We start from the raw sequence: 25,829 nt of genomic DNA, 5'->3' as shown, positions 1-25,829 counted from the left end.
TGCTGGAAAGACATCTTTGGATTTGTTTAGAGCAGAAGGTGAATGTTTCTGCATTGGAAGAAATTCCTGTGACAGCAGCACAGGATGGTCAGGCAGCCTGCTTGAGCCCAGAGCTCATCTGTGAAGTTCTTGCTCTTCTTGCTATGTGAGAGAGCGTGTGGTCCCAAACCAGCACCTTTCTGACACACCATTGGAACTGCTTCCCAACAGGGAAGACTGGGGTCGACCTACCATGCCTCGCTCACTACTTCAGCCATACAGGTCACAAGTGATGGGGTTTCTTGAGGAGTTTGACCATTACTCTTCCCTGGCCAAACTCATGTCCATCTACTGTTGGGGCTTTAACAGTTAATAATGCTTACAGAAAGATATAAAGGACACAGTAACCTTGAAACTGCTAGCTAGATAACAGTCATGCAAAGTTAAGCAGGAGTTGAGAAAAGACATATGGAGGTAGCATCTAAGCAGCATCTAAAAACCGCAAACAGGAATTTTGCTAGGCGAGTGCCAACCAATCAATAGTAGAGCTTTATGCATGCTTGCCTCGTGCAATATGTTTATAGCAAATAGGAAAATGCATGATCGCGTGCACGGAAGCAAAAAACTGTATAAGAGTCCGCACGGATGCAACAATAAAGGAGCATTAGCCTACTCATCATATTGATGTGTCTCGCTTCTTCACCTTCGGCCGCGGCATCTGGTGACCTCCGACGTGATCCCGACACAAGGATAGGAGTCGGAACCAGGCGGACGAGAGAGAGGGTGAACCATCCCGGCTGCCCGGCTGAGGCAGGAGAATCATAAGAAAAGAAATTACTGTGGCCACGGCTGACCGGTGAGTCAGGCAGACTGAGGTCTGGATCGGGATGGGGAATGCTGCTATGACGGCGTTGGAAAAGGCGACCGTAGACGGTCTATTGAAAGTCGCTACGACGACTGGGCAAAAAATTGATCAAAGAGATCTGGTGGACTTGTTGTTTTGGTGCCGGCGTCGGGGGCTATTGGACTCTACTGGGCAAATATTTGACTTGGCGGCTTGGCAGAAAGTAGGGAGAGAACTGTGGGAGTATGTGCAGATAGGGGCCAAAGATAGCAAGCAGTTGGCAAAAATGTACAGAGAGGTGCGGATGGTTATTGAGCAAGTGCATGCTGATGCGGAGGTAGCAAAGGCGTTACAGTCGGCTAATGCTGAAGGACCTGAAAATAGTTTAAGCCCGGAGGAGAAGGAGACATTAGCTGATGCAGAGAGAAAAGAAGAGCAGGAGAAGGGATACCTTGATGAGTGGGGGGACTTTGCGCCTCCGATGCCCCCTATGGCAGCCCCTGCAGGATTCAAAGGCGTGTTTGATGACATCATACCACCCTGGATTCCAGAGCCCCCAAAAGATCCACCGGAAGCGCAGGGGCAACAGGCCAGCGTGCCCCCGATGCCCATGGACATTGATCCAGCTAAGGTACCGCTGCCCAAGGAATCCCCAGAATCCCCAGAGTTAGGGCGTTTGTTAGAGGCTCAGAAGAATGTAATGGAAAAGATATTGTCGGAAATGAAAAGGATTGATGGGGGGGCATCAAAGCCTACTAGAGCGCTCGCATACCAACGTGCTGCTCAGGCTCTAAAGGAGGGTCTGGAGAATATCGAGAAGCAGCTCGATCGCCAGGATGCGAGTGGTTCCCATCCTGAGCAACCACCAGACAAGCCAAAAACGCTTACTAAGGTGCAAAGGTTGAACTTAATTGACTACGCAGCCGATGGTGAGATGGGGGTGGAAGAATTGAATGACCATCTCTGGGAGACTTATGGGCCAGGGCAAGGGCTGACACAAGCAGAAAGGGTAAGGATCAAAGCGATGCGGCAGCAACTGCGAGCGCTGGGAAAAGATCCGGACGTTAGGGACCGTCATTATACCGGACCAACCCCTCGGAGGTCTGGGGGTGCAGCTGCAATGGACCCTCCTCGAGACCCTAACTTTGACATCACTAAAAGATGGAAGGGGGTGGTAACAAATGCTGAAATCACCGGGGATTTTTCTTTTACACCGTTGTTGGCTGCTCTTGTGTTTGCCTTGGCTACCGCCGGAATACAGCTTTCTGTGCACTACCCATCGCATCCTTTGTTCAAAACAAGCCTGACGGTTGTCGAGCGCCCTAAGGTGGTAGATCATCCTCTTGTCGAAGGACTCACGATATTTACAGACGCCAGTGGATGTACAGGCAAATATGGATGTGCCTGGTTACAAGATGGTCACTGGGAGACTATAATACTGCAGCAAAACAGTACCTCAGTTCAAGTGTTGGAACTGCAAGCGGTCGCCCTTGCTATGACAACGTTTGACTCTGCTCCCGTAAACTTGATCACAGATTCTAACTATGCAGCCGGCCTGGTGAACCGACTGGACCAAGCTATCATAGGGCATGTGGGCAATATGGCTATAAAAAGTTTGCTAATTAAAATATTAGCCCTTCTGGAGCACAGGCAACACCCCCTTTGGTGTACACACATTAAGAGCCATACCACTTTACCGGGCATTTTAACAAAAGGCAATGCTGTAATAGACCAGGCAGTTTCAGCCTTTTCTCATACGGCTGATGCCGAGACACCTACAGATACTGCAGTTTCTTCTCATAAGTTTTTTCATCAATCTGCCCGTGCTTTACCAAAGGAGTTTGGCCTCTCTCAGGCAGAGGCCTGGGCAGTCGTTGCTGCCTGCCCTGACTGTGCTCGCATTAGCCCAATACAAGCCTCTGGCACTAACCCTCGTGGCCTACAACCTCGAGGTATATGGCAGTGTGACACCACTGAGCTCCCCTCTTTCGGCCGGCTACGCCACCTTCACGTTTCAGTGGACACGTGCAGTCGCGCGGTTTGGGCCACACCTGCAACCTCTACTGCATTTGTTGCTGTTAAGCAGCACTGGCTTGCCGCGTTTGCGGCATTGGGAGTGCCGGCTGTCATTAAGACAGATAACGGCCCAGCCTACACTAGTCAGGCATGTAAACGGTTTATGGATGCATGGGGCATTCAGCATAAAACTGGCATTCCTTATAACAGTACTGGACAAGCGATTATCAAGCGGCGTCATCAGGATATTAAGCGCCTTGCCGCTGTTTTGAAAAAGGAGGGGGAGCTATCCCCCTATAATGCTGTAATGAAGGCATGCTATGTTTTAAATTGGAAAAATCTCGTTGGGGAAGAAAACGACACACCAATACAAAATCATTTTAAGGTCAACCCTAATGACTTGACTCAGTGGGAAGTATTAGTGGACACCTGGGATCCGCACCAGGGGGCATGGGCGGGACAAGGTAGTAAACTGCTTACCTGGGGAAGAGGGTATGCTTGTGTCGTTACAGGAGAATCGCGCCCGAGGTGGTTGCCAGCAAAGTGGGTGTGGCCCTGGATTCCAGCGACGAAACCCAGCAGACACACCGACAGCAACTCCGAGCACGTCAAAGATTAGGCCTATTATGTCAAGCCCTTGAGACTCTGCTCAACCTACCACCAAACACCTTGAACTGTGATTCCCCTCACGCAGTTGACGTAACTCGGGTCATTCATCTTTGGGAACAACAGAAGAGCAGACGTAGACGGGCCGTAACTCAGTTGTGCTGTGGCCGCGCTGGATATTTGTGTGATACAGTAACTGTGGAATGTGGAGGCTGTAGGAGAATAGTGCAGGGACGCAGCCTTGCTAATTTGTATGGCTGTATTGAGTGTCAGCGCGCTTTAACCGCAAGAAACGTGTTTGTGGCATTGCGGGAGTGGGTTTCCCTTCCCGACGCTACTGACAATCAGTTACTGGAGCTCTTTGAAAGTAGAGAAGAGCGAGCTTTAGCAGAGTGCGCTTATTGCTTAGCTTGGTTTTGCAGCAATATAATAGTGTTTAAGAGAACTAAGGTTATTAGCACGCGGTATATGATACAGTGCCAACATCATGGCAATTATTGGAAACATTATTGGAAAAAATAGGAGCAGCTTAATTTTGCTTTTGCTAATGGGAATAAGTATTGAGGCTGTTGCTTGCACAGAGCTATTGAACATAGATGACAGGCAGAACATGTGGGTCACCTGGGCCAACAAAACCGGCCAAGAGAGTTTTTGCCTATCATTAGCTACCCCTTCCGATCCTTTTAGAACTTGTCTAATAGGAGTGTCCGTCGTTAACCATACAAAAATATACCATAATGCTAATATTAGGCCGAAAAACGTGTCCTCGTTACAGGAATTAAGATTGCTGGGCTCAGTTGCCACCAACGATTCTTGCTTTAAATTTCATGGCAATGGCAGTAACCTTTCCCCAGTACGATTTTACAATTATTCTCTTTATTGTAATGGCACAGCACATATTTACAACCCCCGTAACCTTACGATCGCACTCCCGGAAGGGATATTTCTGATTTGTGGTGATAGAGCCTGGCAAGGTATCCCAGCAAATGCTAGCGGGGGACCTTGTTACTTGGGCAGGATTACAATGTTTGCCCCCAATATCACCGCTGTCATCACAGCGAATCATAATCGGACTCGCCATAGGCGGGCCGTGTCGCAATTAGGCCCTGACTGCAAGGACACCATGGAACTGTGGGATCCCCCCCGAAGTAATCCTCGCTAGTATTTTTGCCCCTGGGGTGGCTACTTCCCAAGCATTGACACAATTGAGACGCTTAGCCTGCTGGACAGGCAAACAGATCAATATTACCTCCAATATTCTTGCCGACTTAACGCTTGATGTTGAAGGGGTCAGACACGCAGTTCTTCAAAACCGCGCCGCGATTGATTTTTTATTATTGGCACAAGGCCATGGTTGTGAGGAGTTTGAAGGGATGTGTTGTATGAATCTATCAGATCACTCTATTCACCGACAGCTTGCTCAATTGAGGGATAACATGCATAAATTACAGGTGACCTCGGACCCTTTCACAAATTGGCTGGCCTCTTTTGGATTTTCCCCTTGGCTTATGTCACTTGCAAAAGGGGCATTTTTGGTACTTGTGGTTGTTTTTGCCATACTGTTATTTGGGCCTTGCATTTTACAATGTTTTATGGCTCGCATGCAAGCAATGACCCAAGCCTTATTCGAAAAAAGAGGGGGAGATGTTGGGGCTTTAACAGTTAATAATGCTTACAGAAAGATATAAAGGACACAGTAACCTTGAAACTGCTAGCTAGATAACAGTCATGCAAAGTTAAGCAGGAGTTGAGAAAAGACATATGGAGGTAGCATCTAAGCAGCATCTAAAAACCGCAAACAGGAATTTTGCTAGGCGAGTGCCAACCAATCAATAGTAGAGCTTTATGCATGCTTGCCTCGTGCAATATGTTTATAGCAAATAGGAAAATGCATGATCGCGTGCACGGAAGCAAAAAACTGTATAAGAGTCCGCACGGACGCAACAATAAAGGAGCATTAGCCTACTCATCATATTGATGTGTCTCGCTTCTTCACCTTCGGCCGCGGCAATCTACCACACAAGTAACAGGACCATCTTCAATTGGACAGAGAGCCCCATTGTTGAGTGGGAGAAATTTGCTGAGCTGGCTAAATATGAGCCAGAATCCCAGAAACCAACAGTGAAAGCATTCCTAATTGTGGCGTACTCAGTCATTATCATCATGTCTCTCTTTGGGAACATGCTGGTGTGCCACATGGTGCTGAAGAACAAGAGGATGCACTCAGCCACCAGCCTCTTCATCATAAACGTGGCAGTGTCAGACGTCATGATCACACTGCTCAACACACCTTTCACCTTTGTAAGTAGCTGGTCTTGCTGTCCCTTCAACCAGGACAGGAGTCTCCCACCCACCAGAACTCTGCGTGGTGGTCATAGGCTTTCTGTGCACTCTCTCCTAGGACTGAGGTGGGAACCAAACACCACCAAGTCTAACTGATAACTCTGCCAGGCAAGTAAAGCACTGTTCAGCAGCCTGTGGGCTCTCTGTTGCTCTGTTAGACTCTAACTCCTAGAAACTCCAAGGTCTACCACAAGGTGTGCTACCAAACCCCAGCAAGAGCTTCTTGGGGAATGACAAGTTCCTGTGTTTTCAATGTTCATGCAGGAGTATGGGTTTAAACCACACTCTGAGGGCCAGCCTGGCAGAATGTGGCTACAATAACGAGCGAGACTGCTCTTCAAGGATGTTTTGTAAATCAAAAGGTTTAATAAGGAAAAAATAACAAAGTAACAAAACGTTGCAGAAAACAAATAATAAACTGAGCACAGGTGCCTGAGAAACCTCAGACACCTTGCTAAGACATCTTGTAAAAGCATGGAGTTTCTTTGTTCTCTCTCTTTAGTACTTCATTGCTTAGGTGGGCTTTTTGGCCCTTGGCCCAATGAGTGAAACAAGAGTCTGAGTAACATTTCCAGGGTCCAATCTACACTTCTGGGCTGGCTCCGAGCCAATTGCAAGGAGAAATCCACAGAATTTTCCAGCTAACTTCTTAACATGTCAAAAGGTAAAGTGAAACTCTTTCCCTATTTGGAAGCACCTGCTAGAGGTGTAGGGATTGCATTACCACACAGGAGAGCACTAGAGAGTCCTTTAGTAGGTAAGAACAGTCTGAATGCCAGTCATACTGCGTGACTGGAAGAAAGTAGTCAAGCTTTTCAGATGCCAGTTGGATAAAGGCTTCAGTGAAAGATTTCCAGATCTGACACGGGGAAATCAAAGTGTCTTGGGTTATGTAACAAAAAAAAAAGTTTATTCTATTCCATTTGTTGAAATCGCTTGGGGAGGTGTTTTCTTTATCTCTTGTAACTCCAGGGGGGAGGGGATGGCTGCCTTCTGATAATGGGCCAGCTGTTAGAACTGGGTGGAGCAATGCTCCTTATCTCTTCCATGACCTATCCTCCCTCCAGGGGGATATCTTCTGGAATTCGGCCATTAAGGCTCACCAATAACATGATACATTACATCATCCCATTGTGAAATGCTCCATCCGGTGGGGGGAGCCAAACCATTCCTACCTAGATAAAAACTGAGACGTAGGGACACCAGATGCCGGTTTTCAGCTGGATTCCTGAAAGAAGACCAGACCCATCTCGCCATTACTGGACCCTTTTTTCTACAGGACCATCTCTACTCCAACAGAACCACATCTGCCACTCCAGGAGGGCTTACTTTGGACTGCTTCCAACACCCTGACCAGCAGGGTGTCAGGTCGTATTTCTGACTCTGTCAGGGTTTCTAGGATTTTTTGTTTGTTTGCTTGTTTTCGGGTTTTTTGTACTACTACATTTGTATTCCTAATATTCCTAGTAAAGAACTGTTATTCCTATTTCCATGTGCCACATCAACCACTTTGTGCAGTACTGCTCCCTCCACATCTCCACACTGACCCTGATGGCCATCGCTCTCGACAGGCACCAGGTGACACTGCTCACTCCCTCTTCCTTCCAAGGCTCTGGGAGGAGACTTGAGCTGTGAGACAGACCCGTGTCTGTTTGTGGCCATGACAAATGCTGGCTGTGTGTCCAGTGCAGGGCAGCAAGGACAGCCGAGGCCATGTGCTTGTCCCTAGCAATTACTCCCCTTTCCTGTGCTATTGTCAAATAGTAAATTCCAGACTATCAAATTTTATCAACTTCAAGATATAACAAAGAAAATGTCATGAAAGGTGAATTTCTACCTCAGCAGAGGGGAGAAAAGCTCAGCTTCACAGGCTCAGCTGGAACAAGAGACATTTCTTATATAGTTCATATAGAATAGAAAACATACCCTTGAGTGAAGACACTTGGGTGTTACCCCTGCCCTTAGAGGGGCAACACGTTGCGACGTGGATGTGGACCCTCACAGAGGACAGCAGGCAGCAGCAGGGTCAAACATGGAAGGCTCTTTATTATCTGACTCCAATCTACTTATATACATTCTGTACAGAAGGCCCAGATTGGACCAAGGAGGTTACAACCTCCTGACTCCATTGGTCACTATGACCATCAGTCAAATTCTCTCTTAGAGAACAACTATGCAAAACATACTGATAAATTCTAAAAATACACATTGTTTACATGAAGCAGGGTGAGAATCAGGCTGCAAAGCTTCAAACACTCAAAAGCAAGAAAGTCAGGGGCGACATCTCACCCTTTTACCTTTAAAAAAAGAAAAAAAGGAAAAAAGAAAATGAACATAGTTCAATTTCTGTTCCCATGGGAAGACCATCACAGTGATCACCTGTGTCATTGACATCAGAGTGATCTCTCAGTGGTTCTTCCACTGTTGACCTTCATTCGGTCACGGTTTCTTGCTTTTCACATTGCAGGGTTAGTGAAATTCTGTGGCACCTGTAAGGTGCTCAATGGCATGCAAAGCCTTTGCCAATTAAATTTGTGAGGTTTCACCCTGTGTTCACCGTTTTTGTTTTGAAGAACCAGGCCTCTATGGCTCAACACAGGTTCTTCAGCCAATGAAACAAAGCAAAATTTCTGTTTTTGAAGAACCAGGCCTTTGTGGCTCAACAAAAGGTTCTTCAGCCAATGGAACAAACAACATTGCTGACTCCCTTCAAATTTGAACAACCCATCTGTGTGCCATGTTGACCATAGAAATTAAGTCCGTGACTAAATGAAAAGGTTTCTGGGAAAACTTTTGAAATGCCATGACAGCAGCCCCAATACAACCAAATGGGCTGCCCATCCTCGGGGGCTTCCAAAACTTGCCCCTCAAAACCATCCTTCCAACCAACACTGGCCTACCTCGTCCTCCCAAATCATCTGTAAAGACAGTGGGTCCTTGCACTAACTTTGGACTATTTCTGGGCCGCAAAAAAAATCCAAAGGATTTTTGCCACTTGCAACAGCTCATGGCTCCAGAGCATTTGGCAGAAAAACACTGCTTGCGAAGCTCCAATCAAATTTCTCCCGTAATACCAAGAGTATGAATTTTACAAAAATCTGCACCCATCAAATTCGCAAGCATTGTTGCCTGCATTTATCAATCGAGCAATGAGCTCATACAAAAATGATTGATTGCCATCTTTTGTGGCTAAAATCGAGCAATTTTTTGATTGTTTGTTTGTTTTTTCAAACAATATTTTTGCCACCTTGTGGCAGATGGGGCAAAAATGACCCATTCCAGAACGTGCAAGGAATTGGACATTCATCAGCCAGTGATACCTGCAGGATACAAATGAATCACAATAATTCAGATTCACAATTGAGGATTGGCTTTTTGGAGGACTTATAAAAACCTCCAGTCCCCAGAGTTCTGTTCCGATGCAGAACACAGGAACTTCCCAGGACTGGTTGAAATTTCCAGCTGATCCTGGTCCAACAGCTCCCAAACAAGTCACGAAGGGCGATGAATGGATCTTGAAAGACAGTCCATTCCAGCTGCCAAGCAGCAAAGGAGAAAATCGCAATGTCCGTTCCAAATGGTTCCGGGACAGTCTCTGATCAGAGCAACAGTCCAGTGAAATCGAGGCAGCTCAGTAACTTCAGAGCAACTGTCTTCTCACCACCAACTCTTTGTCCTGTGAACAGAACTCAAACACAAATTAAACAATTCTGGTCCCTTCAGGGACACTGACAGGGAGAGGTGGGTGTGGGACTGAACTTTCCCAACATACCTCCATCGGCTGTGAGAATTGGGAAGACCCTTGTGTCCGAGCACGCTTCCTCTTGGCACCCCACTGCCCGTTTGACAGAGGCTGGCCATTCACATGGATTGCCTTACAAACATTTGCCATGTGACCCGGCTGTCCACACCTTCCACAAAGAAACAAAGGAGTGATTCCTCTTTTTTACACTCTCTTTCTTTGTTTCTTGCTGGCCTGAGCATTAGTCTTGCTGGTCTGAGCATTAGATGAGGCATCATCGACTTCTGAATCCTGTCCCGTGTGCTCCACAAGGACAGGGGTGAGAGCTTGTCTCACCACACCTGCAGAGCTGGGGAATTCATCCCTGCCCTGCAGGGGGCGCCATGCTGACCCACCGCCACCCACAGCATCAGCTTCGGTTGGGACATCATCCGAGACTGAGGGGGACCCGGCACCCCAGGACCCTTTGCAGCGGGGGAACACCTGCTTGTGGCCGGCTGCTCCGTGCCGTCCCTTTAAAATGAACAACGCAGAGCCGGTAGCCGCCTTCAGCTCGGCGGCACCTGCCCTCACCGCGCTGCTCCTGCTCGGCGTGGGGGGGGACTGCAGCACTGGGGATGTGCCCCGATCAGCACAGGGAGGAGGGGGGCTGGGGGGCTTTCCCAGCCCTGCATTCCTCCACGGAGCGCCAGACGGTTTTGCTGCCCCGCCCCTTCTTGTGGGTGGGACCAGCCTGTGCGGGGGGGATCATTCTTGCTCCAGGGCCGCGCCACTTCTCGCGGACTGGGTGGGCCCCCTCCCCCGTTTTGGTGGGGCACTTGGCTTCTTGCCAAACTGCAGGGAACTGCGTGCCCCGTGCAAGGCCCTGCCGCAGGGGTCCAGGGCTGCCCCGCCCGGTGCCCCGGAACGGCGCAACCCCACGGAATATCTTATCGACATTCCACAGTGCGGACAGTCCGCGAAAACCACCCCGCCCCCTCGATCCAAGAGCACTCTCAGCGCTTCCAAGGCCAGGAAAGCACGGAGGGGGGAAGTGGGGGAGGCGATCTTTCGCCTCCGCTGCCGCTTCTGAGGCACGGGACTCGGAGCGGGGTGTCCCTCCGGTCCTGCGGGCCCCTGGCTGGCCCCGCATTCCTCCACACTCCATCGCCGATGAGGCATGGATGGGAAAGGGGTCTGCTTTGCAGAAGACCCCGTGCCCATCTCAGCAGGTGCACTGAGGATGGGCAGGCCTTCTCCCAAGCTGCTGCGTTTCCGAGGAACAGGGGTCGATTTTTCTCCACCATCTCCCCTGACACCCAGCCCAATGAGGCTGGAGTCGTCCTCAGAGCTGGAAAGCTGCAATTTAGGCAGAACCTTCTCCAGCCTGTTCCAGGTCGCTACGCATTCCAATAGCTTCACACTGCGATCTGCAAAGAAAACCTGGAACAAATGTTCACCCAGAGTCTTCCACTCTGCTGTAGAAAAAACTTTTTGAAGGCTGCAAAAAAACCCATGAGTTCTAGCATAATAGAACAATTTCTGGAGAGCATCTCCAGGAAAGTAGACTTTTTCTCTCCGGAGGACCTCAAGGCAAAGGTCCACCATGAGGGCTTCATCATCTGAGTAGGGTTTAGAGATCATTATCTCTTACCACGATTACCTCAGGCAGAGCAGCTGCAGTCTCTCACTGGGCACAGAGGTCCACCCGACGTGCAGTCTCTCACGCAGTTGGAGGTCACCAGTGTGACCTGTTCTCCCATGTCAGGCATCCGTTCAGACACGGACAGTGTCCAGATGTGCCGTTCAGACATGAAGGGTCACCAGATGTGATCCAGACAAGAAGGTGTCACCATTTGTGACAGGGGACCCCGTTCTCCCACATTCGGGGTCACCAATTGTTACCCCTGCCCTTAGAGGGGTAACAAGTTGCGACGTGGGTGTGGACCCTCACAGAAGACAGCAGGCAGCAGCAGGGTCAAACATGGAAGGCTCTTTATTATCTGACTCCAATCTACTTATATACATTCTGTACAGAAGGCCCAGATTGGACCAAGGAGGTTACAACCTCCTGACTCCATTGGTCACTATGACCATCAGTCAAATTCTCTCTTAGAGAACAACTATGCAAAACATACTGATAAATTCTAAGAATACACATTGTTTACATACAGCAGGGTGAGAATCAGGCTGCAAAGGTTCAAACACTCAAAAGCAAGAAAGTCAGGGGCGACACTTGGATAGATATCTTTTTTTTTTTTTTTTTTTTTTACCTAATGCAACCCCCAGCTTCAGGAAAATGGTTCTCACATAACAAGATTGAGGATAAAGTTTGAAAGCTCTTCTGAGCAGACTGAGAAATTCAATGTTTCCCATTTTCCAGGTCACTCTAATGAACAGGACATTTTCGTAATCATGGCTTGCATTTTACTATCATTAGCTGTGTTCCAAGTGAGTGTGTGGAGGTCTGGCAGCCCTTGTGCAGTGCCACTCGCTTAGCAGGGAAGGCACTGGATTGTCCCAGGCACGGGGATGGGCAATGAGGGATTGAGAGGGAGTTGGTGTATGGGTGACAACCACTTCCCACAGCAGAGGCTGGGGCTGTGGAAGAGCTGCCTGCCCTGCTGTCTGGGGTTTTCTCTCACCACCCCCTGTGTGCCCAGGTGAGGGTCTGGGTCCCACTCCCAGCCACACGCTGGGGCAGTCCCAGGAACTGCCTGGCTGGGGCACAGCTGTTGGCAACTCATACCTCCTCCAGAGTCATGGCCTTGCCAGGACAGGCTCTGTCCCAATAAGGTAATTTTCTCCTGAGGGACTTTCCTCTTCCCTTCTTTTGCCTGCTCAGCTCCTCAGACCCAGCAAGACCAAACCCATCCAAGTCGCTCAGGCAGGGAGGAGAGAGAGAGTCAAATTGCAGTTTCAAAAATAAAGAAAATAAACTTCCTGTTGGGAATACCTGTGCTGACATCACCAAGGCAGCACCCACCACAGTGGAGAGCAGGCATGGACCACCATGGTTTGTCAGCAGGGCTACCGATCCCTCTTCCCTAGGATTTCATATGTTCAGTCTCAGGTTGTGACTTCCCTGTATTTCATCCATGTGGATTTACGAAGCAGGATCAACTTTCCCTGAAGCTTGAGGTTCCTCTGCCCAATGTTACACTAATGAAAAAAACAAAGAAAAGCCATCAACCCCTTTTTCATGAAGCAGAGCTGTGGGGGACCAGTGTGGAGTTGGGGGGGACCCAGTTGTTGCCCGATCCCGAGAGAAAACACAAACCAACAGAGTGTCAGTTTATGCAGTGCTTTATTCAGGGCCCTGGGGACCTGAGGACTAGTGTCCCAAGTCAGTGTCCCGAGTTGGTTACAACAGACGCTCATCTTTTATACCTTTGTTACAAGTCTTACTTCATCAGCCTACGTGCAGTTTCCTACATACTTCACTTCAAACATTCACATTCATCTTCCAGATAACCTTTCTAACGGTTATAAATTTTGCACGCTTGCTTTAGCTAAAATAAAGGTTAATTTTCTAAGCTTAACTCCTACCATAGAAAACATTTTATTGGTAACCATGTAATCATATTTCACAAGTAATTTGTATACCTATATGTACTACATGCTCTACTAAGTCCTTTAAACGTTGTTCCTTGCATCAGCAGATTCTCAGGCCTCATTTCTCAGGTTTGGTTCCCATGGGCCTGCAACAGGAACCAACTCCTTAGCCTAACTACTGCTAACGGAGGCCTTATGGCAACAACTCCCCCCTTTTGAGCATTCTTCAACCAGTTGCAAGGATGCTCAATTTTCTTCTTCATGCAACAGTCTCTATATAAGATGGTGGTGGAGTAATTCTTGTCATGACTTCATTTCGGGTCATGGCCTTCATGACTCTTCTCATATGCATCCTTTCCCTAAAGATCATTCCTAAGAAACAACGATATGCTACAAAAATAATCACAACCAAGATTATAATCATTATTACATATTAAATAACAGAGGATATCCAACCAGAAACCTGGATCCCTAAGGAGCTAAATATTGCTCCAATCCAATTGTGTTCAGCATCTTCTTTGGGTTCCTGTATTTTAGACTCTATATCTTCCAATTGACTTATGTCTTTCTCTACTTCCTTTGTAACATTTGGGATATGGATACAGCAATGATCTGTTCTATCATGTAGGTACCCGCAGACACCATGTTCCTTTAATAACAACATATCCAATGCCATTCGATTCTGTATAGCCATCCTACTAGTTGCTTGTAGCTGCAAGTTCAAATCCTTAAACCCCTTTTTAGTGGCTGATGCTAATCTCTCAGTTTGTCCCAAAAGCCGGTAGAGCATTTCCCTATTTCTATAGGTCGATATGGGAGCAAATAATGATTCTAACATCCAACCCAATTTGACCCCTCCTGATGGTTCATGTCACTCATCTTCTGGATTTATTCCTTCCATGACCTCACTTTTATTCCTCCTTCCTATGTCCAAATCTGTCAATCTTGATTGTTTCCAGAATGGGCATAATGTGGGCACTCCCAACGTTATTTGGGTCACCAATCCATCTATAGGTATATGTGTGGTCCACATTCCATGTCCCATGACCCATACTAAGTTCCCTGGACTCCTTATGGTAGTAGTTTTGCAATTCACCTGCTTTTGCCCTTTTAATTCTCCTTTTATAGAGTGGTTGTATCCTCTACATTCACATCCCCATTTCAGCAAAATCTTCACCGGTACCAGCCCTATCTGCTCTCCTGGTGTATCACACGTAATTACCCTTGTGCAATTCCATGACTCTACTTTCTCTGTCATTTTCCTATGACTTGTTTCTGCTGTCAGAACATGGGCATGTGTCTGGTTCTTTCCACCAGTCCATTGTATACACCATCCAATTTTCCCTAGATAACTATATGTTTCCAGCAAGCTTGGCCCCCAGATTGCTTGCCATGTAGTCCACTCTTCCTTGCCATCCTGGCAAACCACTTCATAGTAATATTTTGTAGTGGGCATTTTATGCGATTGCACCTCATCATATTCACACCATCCTACATTTTTGAATCGTCCAATCGTGATGAATTTGGAATTGGGTAAGGCTTCACAATCCCCTCTGCTTCCAGGTGATGACCACTGTTTATGGAGAATTGTTGTTTTAACTGTCCACTCAGTACGATTATGCAACTCTTTCCTACATTCCTTTGTCCCATTTCTGGTGATCGGGGGCATTTCAGTGGTAGGAATAATTCCCCAGGGTATGGGATCCCCTGCTGCATGGCGTAAAGGTAGACAAGCAGTTATGGATGACACATTCTGAGTTTTTCCAAAGTCTCGTATCAGTCCTACTACCAGATTTTCCTGTTTAGAGTTTCTTGGTAACCCTACCTCATTATCTACCTGCCGAGTCACTCTCATCTCACCTAGATACATCGTCATTCTTGCATGTGCCCACCAATCATCCTGTGCTATCCAACACCAGTAAATGCCTTCATCTTTCCCTGGCTGCACATTTCTTACTATCAGGATAATTGATTCTCCTAATCTTCTTTCTATCTGATACTTTCCTTCAGATGTTAAATTTTTCCCAAACCACCATCCATACTCGGAAAAATGCTGGCCTTCTTTAACTTCACAAGTAAGAATCACATCCTTCCCTTTGGTTACCCGGTATTCTCCATGTTGGGCCTTAATTTCAGAGCCTAAGTGGGCCCTTGCCTCCACCTTTTGTAACCCAAAATTCCCTTTCCCTCCACAGGACACTATGCACAGATATATACCTTCTGTCTCTCCTATCTTCAGATCAGTATAATTCAGCCACCCTTTCCCATAAGTTCCCAGAGTCCACCAACTTATATTCCCCAGCTGTCTTTCCCATTGCTGATGTTTATTCTGTTTCCACCATTTGACTTTGATATCCTGATAACATTTCTTTTCCAATGTGAAGGTACAATTTATTCTCAAAGGAGGTCCGTCCCACATATCCACCTGAGTTGAGACTGGAGTTACATTTACAGCTACAGTTTTTTTTCACTTATTTTCCCAGTATCCCATGGTAAAACCTTCAATTTGAAATTCCCATAATCAAAGCTTTCTCTTATCCAGACCACGCAACGATAAACATCGCTGTCATTTATCGTGACATTGGATAGTTGCAGGGTGGTATTTCTTTTTTGCTCATACTTATCCTAAACCATAGTAGTACCTGTATGAATTTGTTCTGCCCCCTGTCTCCTCCACTTTATATTGATTTCGTCGGATCCAACTTTCTGGTTGTCCGTGAACAGACAAGTCATAGACACATTCATTCCTTCCATCATCACTATTTTGGGTTCGAGTTCTGTAATAACTAAAAATTCATTGGTTAAAGGTAATAAGCAGATCAGCAAGAGCCCAACTGTCAGAATCCGATCTTGGGCCGGAACACCATTCGAGTGGCGGTTAACGGTTGAACTTCCCAACGGGTCGGCACCTTCTTGACTCGGGTGTAATGTATCCAGTTGTCAATCCCCTCGACTTTTACTGCGGTGAAGGTGGTCATGATCACTTGTCGCGGGCCTTCCCATGTTTCTTTCAGGGGATCTGTGTTCCAATTCTTCACATAGACCTGGTCTCCCGGCTGGATGTCATGGACAGGATTTTCCAGCGGCAGGGGTCTGTTCCATTGCAGGGCTCCTTTTAGGGCAGTGAGTACCTTATTCAGAGACAACACATAATTAAAGAGCACATCATTCCCTACTACATGAGGGTCTCCCTTTAATACTGTAGCATGATATGGTCTGCCATACAGTATCTCGTATGGACTTACTCCTATCCTCTCCCGGGGTTTAATCCTAATTCTTAACAAGGCTAATGGCAGGGCCTGAGGCCACTGGATTTTGGCCTCCTGACAGATTTTCTTAATCTGTCCTTTCAGGGTTTGATTCATCCTCTCTACTTGCCCGCTGGATTGAGGCCGCCATGGGGTATGCAAATTCCAGGTAACATCTAACAGTCGGGTGACTGTCTGTACCACTCCTGCCACAAAATGAGGTCCCCTGTCAGAAGAGATTCCTAATGGAACCTCAAATCTCGGAATGATTTCTCTCATTAATGTTTTCACTACTTCTTTGGCCTGATTAGTTCTGCAAGGGAATGCCTCTGGCCATCCCGAGAATGTGCAGACATACACCAGCAGATACTTGTATCCTTGTGATCAGGGCAATTCGGAAAAATCTATCTGCCAATAATCTCCTGGCTCTGCTCCTACCTGTAATTTCCCTAGTTGTATCTGCTTCCTCACTATTGGATTATTTTTAAGGCACACTGGGCACATGGCATTCACTTGTTTAGCCATTGTTAACATCTGATTAGAGATAATTTCCCTCTTCAGAAATTTTACCAATACCTTTGCTCCCCAGTGGCATTTATTATGCTCAGTTTCTAAAATCACCTTCATCAATTTGGTAGGGACCACTACTTGGCCAGTCCCAGTCACATACCATCCCATTGCATTCTTCTGGGCCTGGACCAGCTGTGCCAATTTCTCATCCTCAGCGGAATAACTGGGTTTTTGTCCCATATAAGGTTGTACCGGTCCTACCTTCGTTGGAATCAGCGCCATTTCAGTCCAGACCTCTCTGGCAGCTTTTCGTGCTGTTAAGTCAGCCAGTCGATTCCCTTGAAAGATCTTTTCCTCATCTTTCTGGTGTCCTTTCACATGCATCACAGCCACTTCCACTGGCTTATACACAGCTTCCAGTAGCAGCAGGATCTCATTCCGATGTCGAATGGATGTCCCCTGTGAACTTAACAGTCCTCTCTCTTTCCGTAAAGCCCCATGTATGTGCAGAACTCCAAATGCATATTTTGAATCTGTCCATATATTTACCTTTTTCCCACTGCTCAGGACCAGGGCTCTGGTTAATGCTATAATTTCAGCCTTCTGTGCAGATGTTCCTGGGGTGAGGGCCTTAGCTTCCACCACCTGCGTGAGGGTCACCACTGCATACCCGGCATACCTGGTTCCATTCTCTATGAAGCTGGATCCATCGGTATATAGTTCCCAGTCTGGCACCTCCAGGGGCACATCTCTCAGGTCCGGTCGGCTAGCGTATACCTGTTCGATGGTTTCCACACAGTCATGTGTTAATTCGCCCTCATTCTGCTCACTGCGGAGGAACTCTGCTGGATTGATGCAATTAGTCACTTTGAGCTCAACATCATCCTGTTCTCTGAGCAATGCATGGTATTGTAACAATCTGCTAGAGGACATCCAATGCCCCCCTTTTTGTTCCAAAACTGCCAGTACCATATGGGGCACAAACACCTCCATCTTTCTCCCCAGAGTCAATTTTCGGGCCTCCTGGATCAGTATCACTGTGGCTGACACTGCCCGCAAGCATGCCGGCCATCCTGCGCTCACAGTGTCCAGTTGTTTAGAGAAATACCCAACAGGCCTCTTCCACGATCTGAGGGTTTGAGTTAGTACGCCCAGGTCTAGTCACTGCCTCTCATTGACGTATAGCTGAAAGTCTTTATTTAAATCTGGTAGGCCGAGTGCAGGTGCCTCTTTCAAGGCCCGTTTCAGATCTAGGAAGGCCTTCTCCTGTGGTTTGCTCCACTGCAGTTGAGACTCCTTTAAAGCCTCATAAAGGGGTTTGGCCATTAGTCCAAAGTTTGGTATCCAGAGTCTACACCAACCCACCATTCCTAAAAAGGATCTTAATTCTTGGTGGTTTCCGGGTGTGGGTATTGCACAGATAGCTTCAACTCTATTGATTCCCAATTTCCTTACCCCCTTTGAGATTTCACAGCCTAGGTATATCACACTCTCTTGGACTAATTGGGCCTTTTCCTTCGAAACCCGATATCCTCCTTGTCCCAGCATATTCAGCAGTTCTATGGTTAGGGTTAAACAGACCTCCCGTTGTTCTGTAGCCAAAAAGATGTCGTCCACATACTGGAGGAGAACGTAAGAGAAGGGTGATTCTCTTACCTGAGTCGTCTTCCATTCCTCCAGCTCTTTGGCTAATTGATTTCCAAAAATTGTAGGAGAATTCTTAAATTCTTAGGGAAGTCGTGTCCAAGTGAGCTGCCTTTTTCGTCCGGTATCCGGATTTTCCCATTCGAAGGCAAAATATTTCCTACTTTCTAATGCCAGTGGGATGCAGAAGAAGGCGTCTTTTAGATGGATAACTGTGAACCATTGGAATTTCTCTGACACAGATGTTAACAAAGTGTACGGATTGGCCACCACCGGGTGAATGTCTTTGACAATGTTATTTATTGCCCTTAAATCCTGCACTAGTCTATACTTACCATTTGGCTTCCTTACGGGAAAAATGGAGATGTTGAATTCAGATTCACATTCCTGTAATATCCCTAGCATAGTGAACTGAGTGATTAAAGGGGCTACCCCTCTCCGGGCTTCCAAGTTTATAGGGTACTGTTTCACCCTAACAGGTTGTGCTCCCTCCTTTAATTCAATTACCGCTGGCTGGGCTGCTTTGGATTTTCCCGGGACTCCTGTTTCCCAAACCCAAGGTACTACTGCCTGTTCTATTTCCTCTGGGACGGGGGTAGGTTCAACTTCTTTAATTACAAATAATTTGGACAATTGTTCATCTGGTATTTCCAGTTTAACTCTTCCTTTTTCAAATATTATTTTCGCATTTAATTGTGACAATAGGTCCCTTCCAAGAAGAGACTCTGGACAGTTAGGTAAATATGAAAACTGATGATCAAACGCCTTCCCTCCAAATTTAATATCTAGGGGCTGTAGAAAAGCCCTTTCCTCCATTTTTCCCATAGCCCCCACAACTTGAATTTTAGTATCACTTAATGGTCCTAATTTTGTGTTTAATGCTGAATGTGTTGCTCCAGTGTCCACTCTTAATTCATGTTCTTGTCTTCCAATTTCTAGGGTTACCTTGAGATCCTGGTCTAGTCAGCTCTGATTCTTATACTTTCCTAAAACAAATGCTTGAGCGACATCTGCTGTCCCTGAAGTGAAAGTTCCCATATTTCCCATAGTAGTTGCTCCGTTCCCCATTCCCAATCTCACTGGACATTCGTTTTTCCAATGCCCCATCTGCTTACAAAAGGCACATTGATTAACATCCAACCTTCCCTGGACCCCAAACACATTCCCAGCTCCCCCTCTTCCCTGACTTTGCAGAATTCTCCCGTGACCAATACCTCCTCTCCCTCTTCCCCGCCCCCTTCTATTATCACCCCCCACAGCCTGCTGTAGCACTGCTAACATGCTAGCCTGATGCCTTTACACTGTTTCCTTCTCCCTATTATTATACACTTTCCAAGCAACTCCCAACATCTTCTCTAAATTCCTCGTGTCCTCCCCTTCTAATTTCTGTAACTTCTTTCTAATGTCTTCCTGCGACTGCCCCATAAAAATCAAAGCCAATTGTAATTTTCCTGATTCTCCTTCCACTTCCAAATTAGTATATTTCCTGGCCGTCTCTTTCAGCCGTTCTAAAAATGCAGAAGGAGATTTGTTTTTATCTTGCCTTACAGAATATAATTTAGACCAATTTAAGGTTTTAGGTATTCCAGTCCTAACTCCTTCAATCAGCAACTCTTGGTAGTCTCTAAGCCTTTTCCAACCCCTGTTTGTGTTCGGGTCCCACCCAGGATCCTCTCTTGGCACCAGATCATTCAAAGTTCCCTCAGTCAGCTGCAACCGCACCATTTCCCTAGCTCTCTCCGTCATGACTCGTAATACCATCTCCTTTTCAGTGGAGTCCATTATTGTATCTAGCAAAACTTGTAAATCATTCCAATCCGGATTCTGAGTTTTTATCACCATTTTAACCACGCGAGCCACTCTTTCTGGGTCCTCCCGATATGACCCTGCTGACTGCTTCCAGATCATCAAATCGCCTGGGGAAAATGGGACTTTAATCACTACTTTCTCTCCTTGCGCCCCCATCGCTTCCCTCAATGGGGCCATCAACTGAGGCTCCTCTCGACCCTTTCTCCCTTTTCTAGTTCTTTCAGCTAAGGGAGTTCTCGGCTTCTCTTTCACCTTTCTCGCAGGTGACTCTTGAGTATCAATTTTCCCCGAGTCCCAGGAAACCACTTTCTCCCCCCCCCCCACATTCTGCTCCATCCTCTTCTTCAGAGGATTCTAAAGGGGGGGCACTAGGGGATACGAGCAACGAAATGTCTTCCTCTGTACTCGTTAACTTACTTATGCACTCATCACATTTACTTCTATTTTTACATCCTAAGCAACCATCTCCATTCTCTGTCTTTTGCAAGATCATAATTCCACACTCCTTTTGCCACTCTGGTTTGTTTTTGAGAGCATAAAACAAATCAAGATAAGGTATCTCATCCCATTTCTCATTATTCTGTAAGAAGCACATCAAGGGGGTTATAACATCAGGGTTAACAGATCCATTCAAAGGCCACTCTGGGCCACCAGTTTCATATAGTGGCCACCAATGATTACAATAATCAATCATTTTACTTTTATGTAACTCTGGGTGGAATCCTTCCTTTTTCCACCTTCCCAGTAAACATCCCAAGGGGGAATTCCCTGGGACCTTATCATTAGATTGTACCAAAGCCTTAAAGGTTTTAAACAGCATCATCTTTCACACCTTAAGTTGCTCACACACACACACGCACACACACACACACTAAATATGGATAGACTCAAACACCAATACTAATATTAATACCAGTGTCAATACCAATACCAATACCAATACCAATACCAATCTTGCCACTTCTCGTTGCCGCGAGGGGCAAGTGCCGATCCTGCGAGGCTTTTGCCTCGTCTGACGGTCGGCGCCTAGGCTCTCCAGACCATAGACGTCTTTTGCCCAACCCTGCGGGGATCGCGCCCCGTCTTATTAGGCAGGCACCCAAACCTAAAGAATAAAGCACCTTTCAGGCTTACCTTCCCACGGTTGTCCGTCAGGCGCGGGGTCGGGGCACGGGTCGATGACTCCCCAGAAATCACCTGGTGCCGACGTGGAGTTGATCAGCTCGCGAACCGCCCCAGCCACCTCCGGTGTCCTGCCGCGGTCGCCAGAAAACTGTTGCCCGATCCCGAGAGAAAACACAAACCAACAGTGTCAGTTTATGCAGTGCTTTATTCAGGGCCCTGGGGACCTGAGGACTAGAGTCCCAAGTCAGTGTCCCGAGTTGGTTACAACAGACACTCATCTTTTATACCTTTGTTACAAGTCTTACTTCATCAGCCTACGTGCAGTTTCCTACATACTTCAAACATTTACATTCATCTTCCAGATAACCTTTCTAACAGTTATAAATTTTGCACGCTTGCTTTAGCTAAAATAAAGGTTAATTTTCTAAGCTTAACTCCTACCATAGAAAACATTTTATTGGTAACAATGTAATCATATTTCACAAGTAATTTGTATACCTATATGTACTACATGCTCTACTAAGTCCTTTAAACGTTGTTCCTTGCATCAGCAGATTCTCAGGCCTCATTTCTCAGGTTTGGTTTCCATGGGCCTGCAACAGGATCCAACTCCTTAGCCTAACTACTGCTAACGGAGGCCTTATGGCAACACAGTGAGGGACCAGTGCTTTGGCAGGAACCAGAACTGTCCTGGTGTGCCATGGTGCCTCTCCTCAGGAAAGGGAACTCTTTGCTTGGCTGAACACAACGACAGCAAATTAAGTGGAATTTCACATCCAGATGAGAACTGTTGAAATATCAGAAAAAAGAGAGAAGATTATGATGTAGAGGGAAAGAAAAAGAAAAAAAAAGCAGAAGTTTATCTCCCCACAAAAGGTCCAGCAATGGCACTTGTCTCTGCTGTCACCCTCTGCCACGGAGAAATACAGAACCCAAACTTTGCAGTTGCTTTGCCTTTGCAGTCCTTTCCTCTGTGGTACCCAAACTGTTCTGTCCCTCCTGTCCCCACCAGCCTGTGGCATTGCTGTGACCTCTTCTGTCTCGAAAACAGTCTGTAACAGTACCTGAGGTGGATTTTTGTAGTGAGTGTCATGCTACTGGTGCTGCCCTTCACAGGAATGCCAGCCTCGAGGCCAAGGAGATAATCTTACCATGACATGTTTTCAGGCTGAGATCAGCATCCCAGGGAGTGGTGCAAGGAGACACTGACAGGCAGCAGGAATGAGATTTCTGTTGTAGACATTGACCTTCTATATAAAGGACAAATCTAATTTCCTGCAGCCCAGCCAGGTCCCTGCTGTTGACGAGGCAGCAGAGAGCGAGTGTCTGCATAGGCTGTCACTGCTTTTGGTGTACAAGGGGCTGCACCAGCTGGAAGTGTGATGGGGTCTTCACAGCCCTCCCCTGCCTGTGCTTGTGCCTGATGTGCCTGAGATAGCGAGGGGTTATCATACCTCCAACTGTCCAGACTGTAAACACAGGTCAGGGTTACTCTGTGCTTGCATTACTCTGCAGCTGTGCTTGGGGATTAGGGAACAAATTGCTCATGAATGAACAAATGCTGTGATCTGTTTTGGGGCACCTGTCTCTGCTCATCCTTTGGCATGGCCAGAGGAAACTGAGCCCTGTGTTGGCACGAAGCAGTTCAGCGATATAAGGACTTCCAGGTCATGCTATTCCTGTCCCTGCTTTCCATTGAAAAAAAAAATCAGTTGTAATATTGCTTGTAATAGCTCCTGCAGGGCCAGGGCCCCTGAGATTCCTACCAGGGAGTGGTTAGGGTTCTGGGATGGAAAACAGGGGATTCACCAACATCCATCTCTGGCTGCACTACACAGCAGCCATCCGAGTCCCTGATCATATCAGAATTCACCAAAACAGTGTCCTGTCAGATCCCCTTCGGCAGGTCCCCTGTGCTAGTGGTGAGGTCTCCCAGATCCAGGGTAGGAAAAGTCAAGTATGCAGTTCAAAAATTATGATTTTCCCTTCTGCACCACTTTCCCTCTTGAGCGGTGTCTCTGGGTCCTCCACATTCGGTGAACCCATTGTCACTCCTCTGACTTCATCCCCTGCTCCCATCGCCCGTTCTCAGCAATCTCCAATTTATGGCACAAAAGGCAGCTCCAGCAGTTGAAAACAGGATATTAAAGATATTAATCAATACTGAAATGAATTGTACAGCTTGATGGAGGCTAAAATCTGTGCTGAATAGAAGAGAACTGAGGACAAGGGATGAAGAGAGAAGAGTAAAATGAAATAAGAGAAAGAAAAAGAGAGAGGAAAGGAAAGAAAAGGAAAAAAATCCACTGGAAATAAATTCCATCACTTCCAGTCACCAGCTGCAGGGTATAGAGGGGACACGCGGTGCAGTGCAGAGTGATGGGATGATAGCTACTGCTTGCCAGGCAGTGGGAACACGCCCGGATCCTGGGGCTGGATGGCATGGGACAGGTGTAAGGGGTTGTTAAAATGAGCTGTTGCATATAGTTCCACTCAGTTCTTTTGTTTTTTAATTGTCAGTGGTTCAACCGGAGCCCAGTGACTAATCATCACACCAGTTTTAAGAGGTAGCAGGAAGGTTGTAGGAACTGATGGGATGGGAAGGGGATTGGTCATGCTTGTGAGGCTTTCTCACAGCCTCCAGCCCTTCCCTCCCCTCCAGAACAGCTTTGGCTTAGAGCTGCTGCAGTGACTCTGACTGAGGGATCCTGTGCTGGAGGGTATGGCAGGGCAAGGGGTCCTGGTTGCTGGGAGACCCAGCAGGTGGGTGCTCCCATGGAGGGCAGGGGCTGCAGGTCCAGCCTGAGAGAGACATGCCAGAACTGTGGCTCTGTGTCCTCCCTCTGTCCGCACTACACCTCTGAGCAGGTGGCTGTGGGCAGTGTGAAACCCCCACTGTGGTTTGCCGAGCCAGCAGCACCCACGGGACAGGAATGGCCACATACCATCTCTATATTTCCTGTTTTCGAGGGAAGCCACTGTCTGGAGCCTGCCTCCCTGATTTCCCCGAGCCTGCAGAGTTGGTCTGAAAGTGTCTGGACCTGTCTACCTTTCTCCTTCTTTACTTCCTGCTTCTGCTGATCATCACTGTCACCTACATGCATCTGGCCAAGAAGCTGTGGCTTCACAATGCCATTGGGGACATCACCATGCAGCAGTACATCACCGATCACAGGAACAAGAAGAAGAGCATCAAGATGCTGATGCTGCTGCTGGTGGTGGTCTTTGCAGTCTGCTGGTTACCCCTGAACTGCTATGTGGTGTGGGAACTGACAGTGGTCAGAACATGGATTCTTAGGCTCCAGGCAGTGCCTTAAAGCCTGTGGGAAAGCCAAGGACAAAACTCTCTGTCTGGCCTGGGAAATCATGAGGAGGAACCCAAAACAATCCCTATAAATAATCCCTGTTGATATCCTCCTCCTGACACCTGGTGCTTTTTCAACTTATTTACTGGTAGAGATGTTTACAAAAAGGTGGTGCCCTAAAGGACCAATCCTATTCATTGTACCAAAACACTGTATAAAAGAATCTGTCTTTCAATAAACTTTGCTATAAGCCCTCTGAAGAAATCGGAGTTCTATGTGTCGTTACATGAGCCATCCTGAATCGTAACATGGTGCTCATCTCCAGTCTGGGCACCAAGACAAAGAACTCGCTCTATTTCACCCTGCACTGGTTCACCATGAGCAGCACCTGCTACAACCCCTTCATCTACTGCTGCCTGAACGAGAGCTTCCACACGGAGCTCCAGTCCCTGCTCTGCATCTGCCAGAAGGTGCCACAGGCTCAGGACCAGGCACTGCCACCCAGGGCTATGTCCTGCCACGAGGTGTGGTTGGACCAAGCCAGGTGCAGGAAGGGACCTGCCTCCCAGGCCAGCTGCTCCACTGGGAACCTCCCAATGGCCAACACGGACCTATGAGCCATGGGGCTAAGGGGAGTTACCCGGTTGTGGGAGGCATCAAAGGGCATCTCCCAGTCTCTCCTCAGGATCCAGCATTGCTGCTCTGCTGTTCTACTGCTGACTTTTGGCTTGTCTTACTGTAGCCCTTCCTCTGCTTGGCATGGTGGGCACACAGCCTCTCCAGCACTCTACCAGTAAAACCCATGCTGCAGCTGGCCCAGGGGACAGGAATATGTACAGGGGACATGGAACTTCTCAGACATAGGGATCTGCTTTCAGGTTTTCTCATTTATTGCTATCAGAGGGAGTGGACCCAGGTTTCTGCCACTGGCCTGTGACACATGCCATTATGTGGAGCTCTGCACAGCAGCAGAAGCAAATCGGTGATGACAGGTGTCTGAAGAAAGGACTTGGACATGCAGATGAACTCCATCCACAGGGAGTCTCACCAGTTAGTGTATAGCAAAGCCTCCAACAGAGGTAAGGATTGTTAACAGCAATTTTGCTCTCAGATTCTGCTGCTCC

General features: G+C 47.3%; 1 pseudogene across 1 annotated transcript; it reads left to right on the top strand.

Annotated features, from left to right (window-relative positions):
- The first annotated feature begins 232 nt into the window (after positions 1-232).
- On the top strand, positions 233-25,322 carry LOC310922249 (G-protein coupled receptor 83-like; annotated as a pseudogene). Its single transcript has 5 exons — positions 233-332; positions 5,463-5,757; positions 7,261-7,366; positions 24,269-24,657; positions 25,014-25,322. The product of its transcript is annotated as a G-protein coupled receptor 83-like (transcript).
- The last annotated feature ends 507 nt before the right edge of the window (positions 25,323-25,829 follow it).

The sequence above is a fragment of the Zosterops lateralis genome, assembly GCF_965231275.1.
Source record: "Zosterops lateralis genome assembly, chromosome: W".
Classification (NCBI taxonomy): Eukaryota; Metazoa; Chordata; class Aves; order Passeriformes; family Zosteropidae; genus Zosterops; species Zosterops lateralis.
Note: the sequence above shows the minus strand (reverse complement) of the source record. Positions and strands in the feature narration are given on the sequence as shown.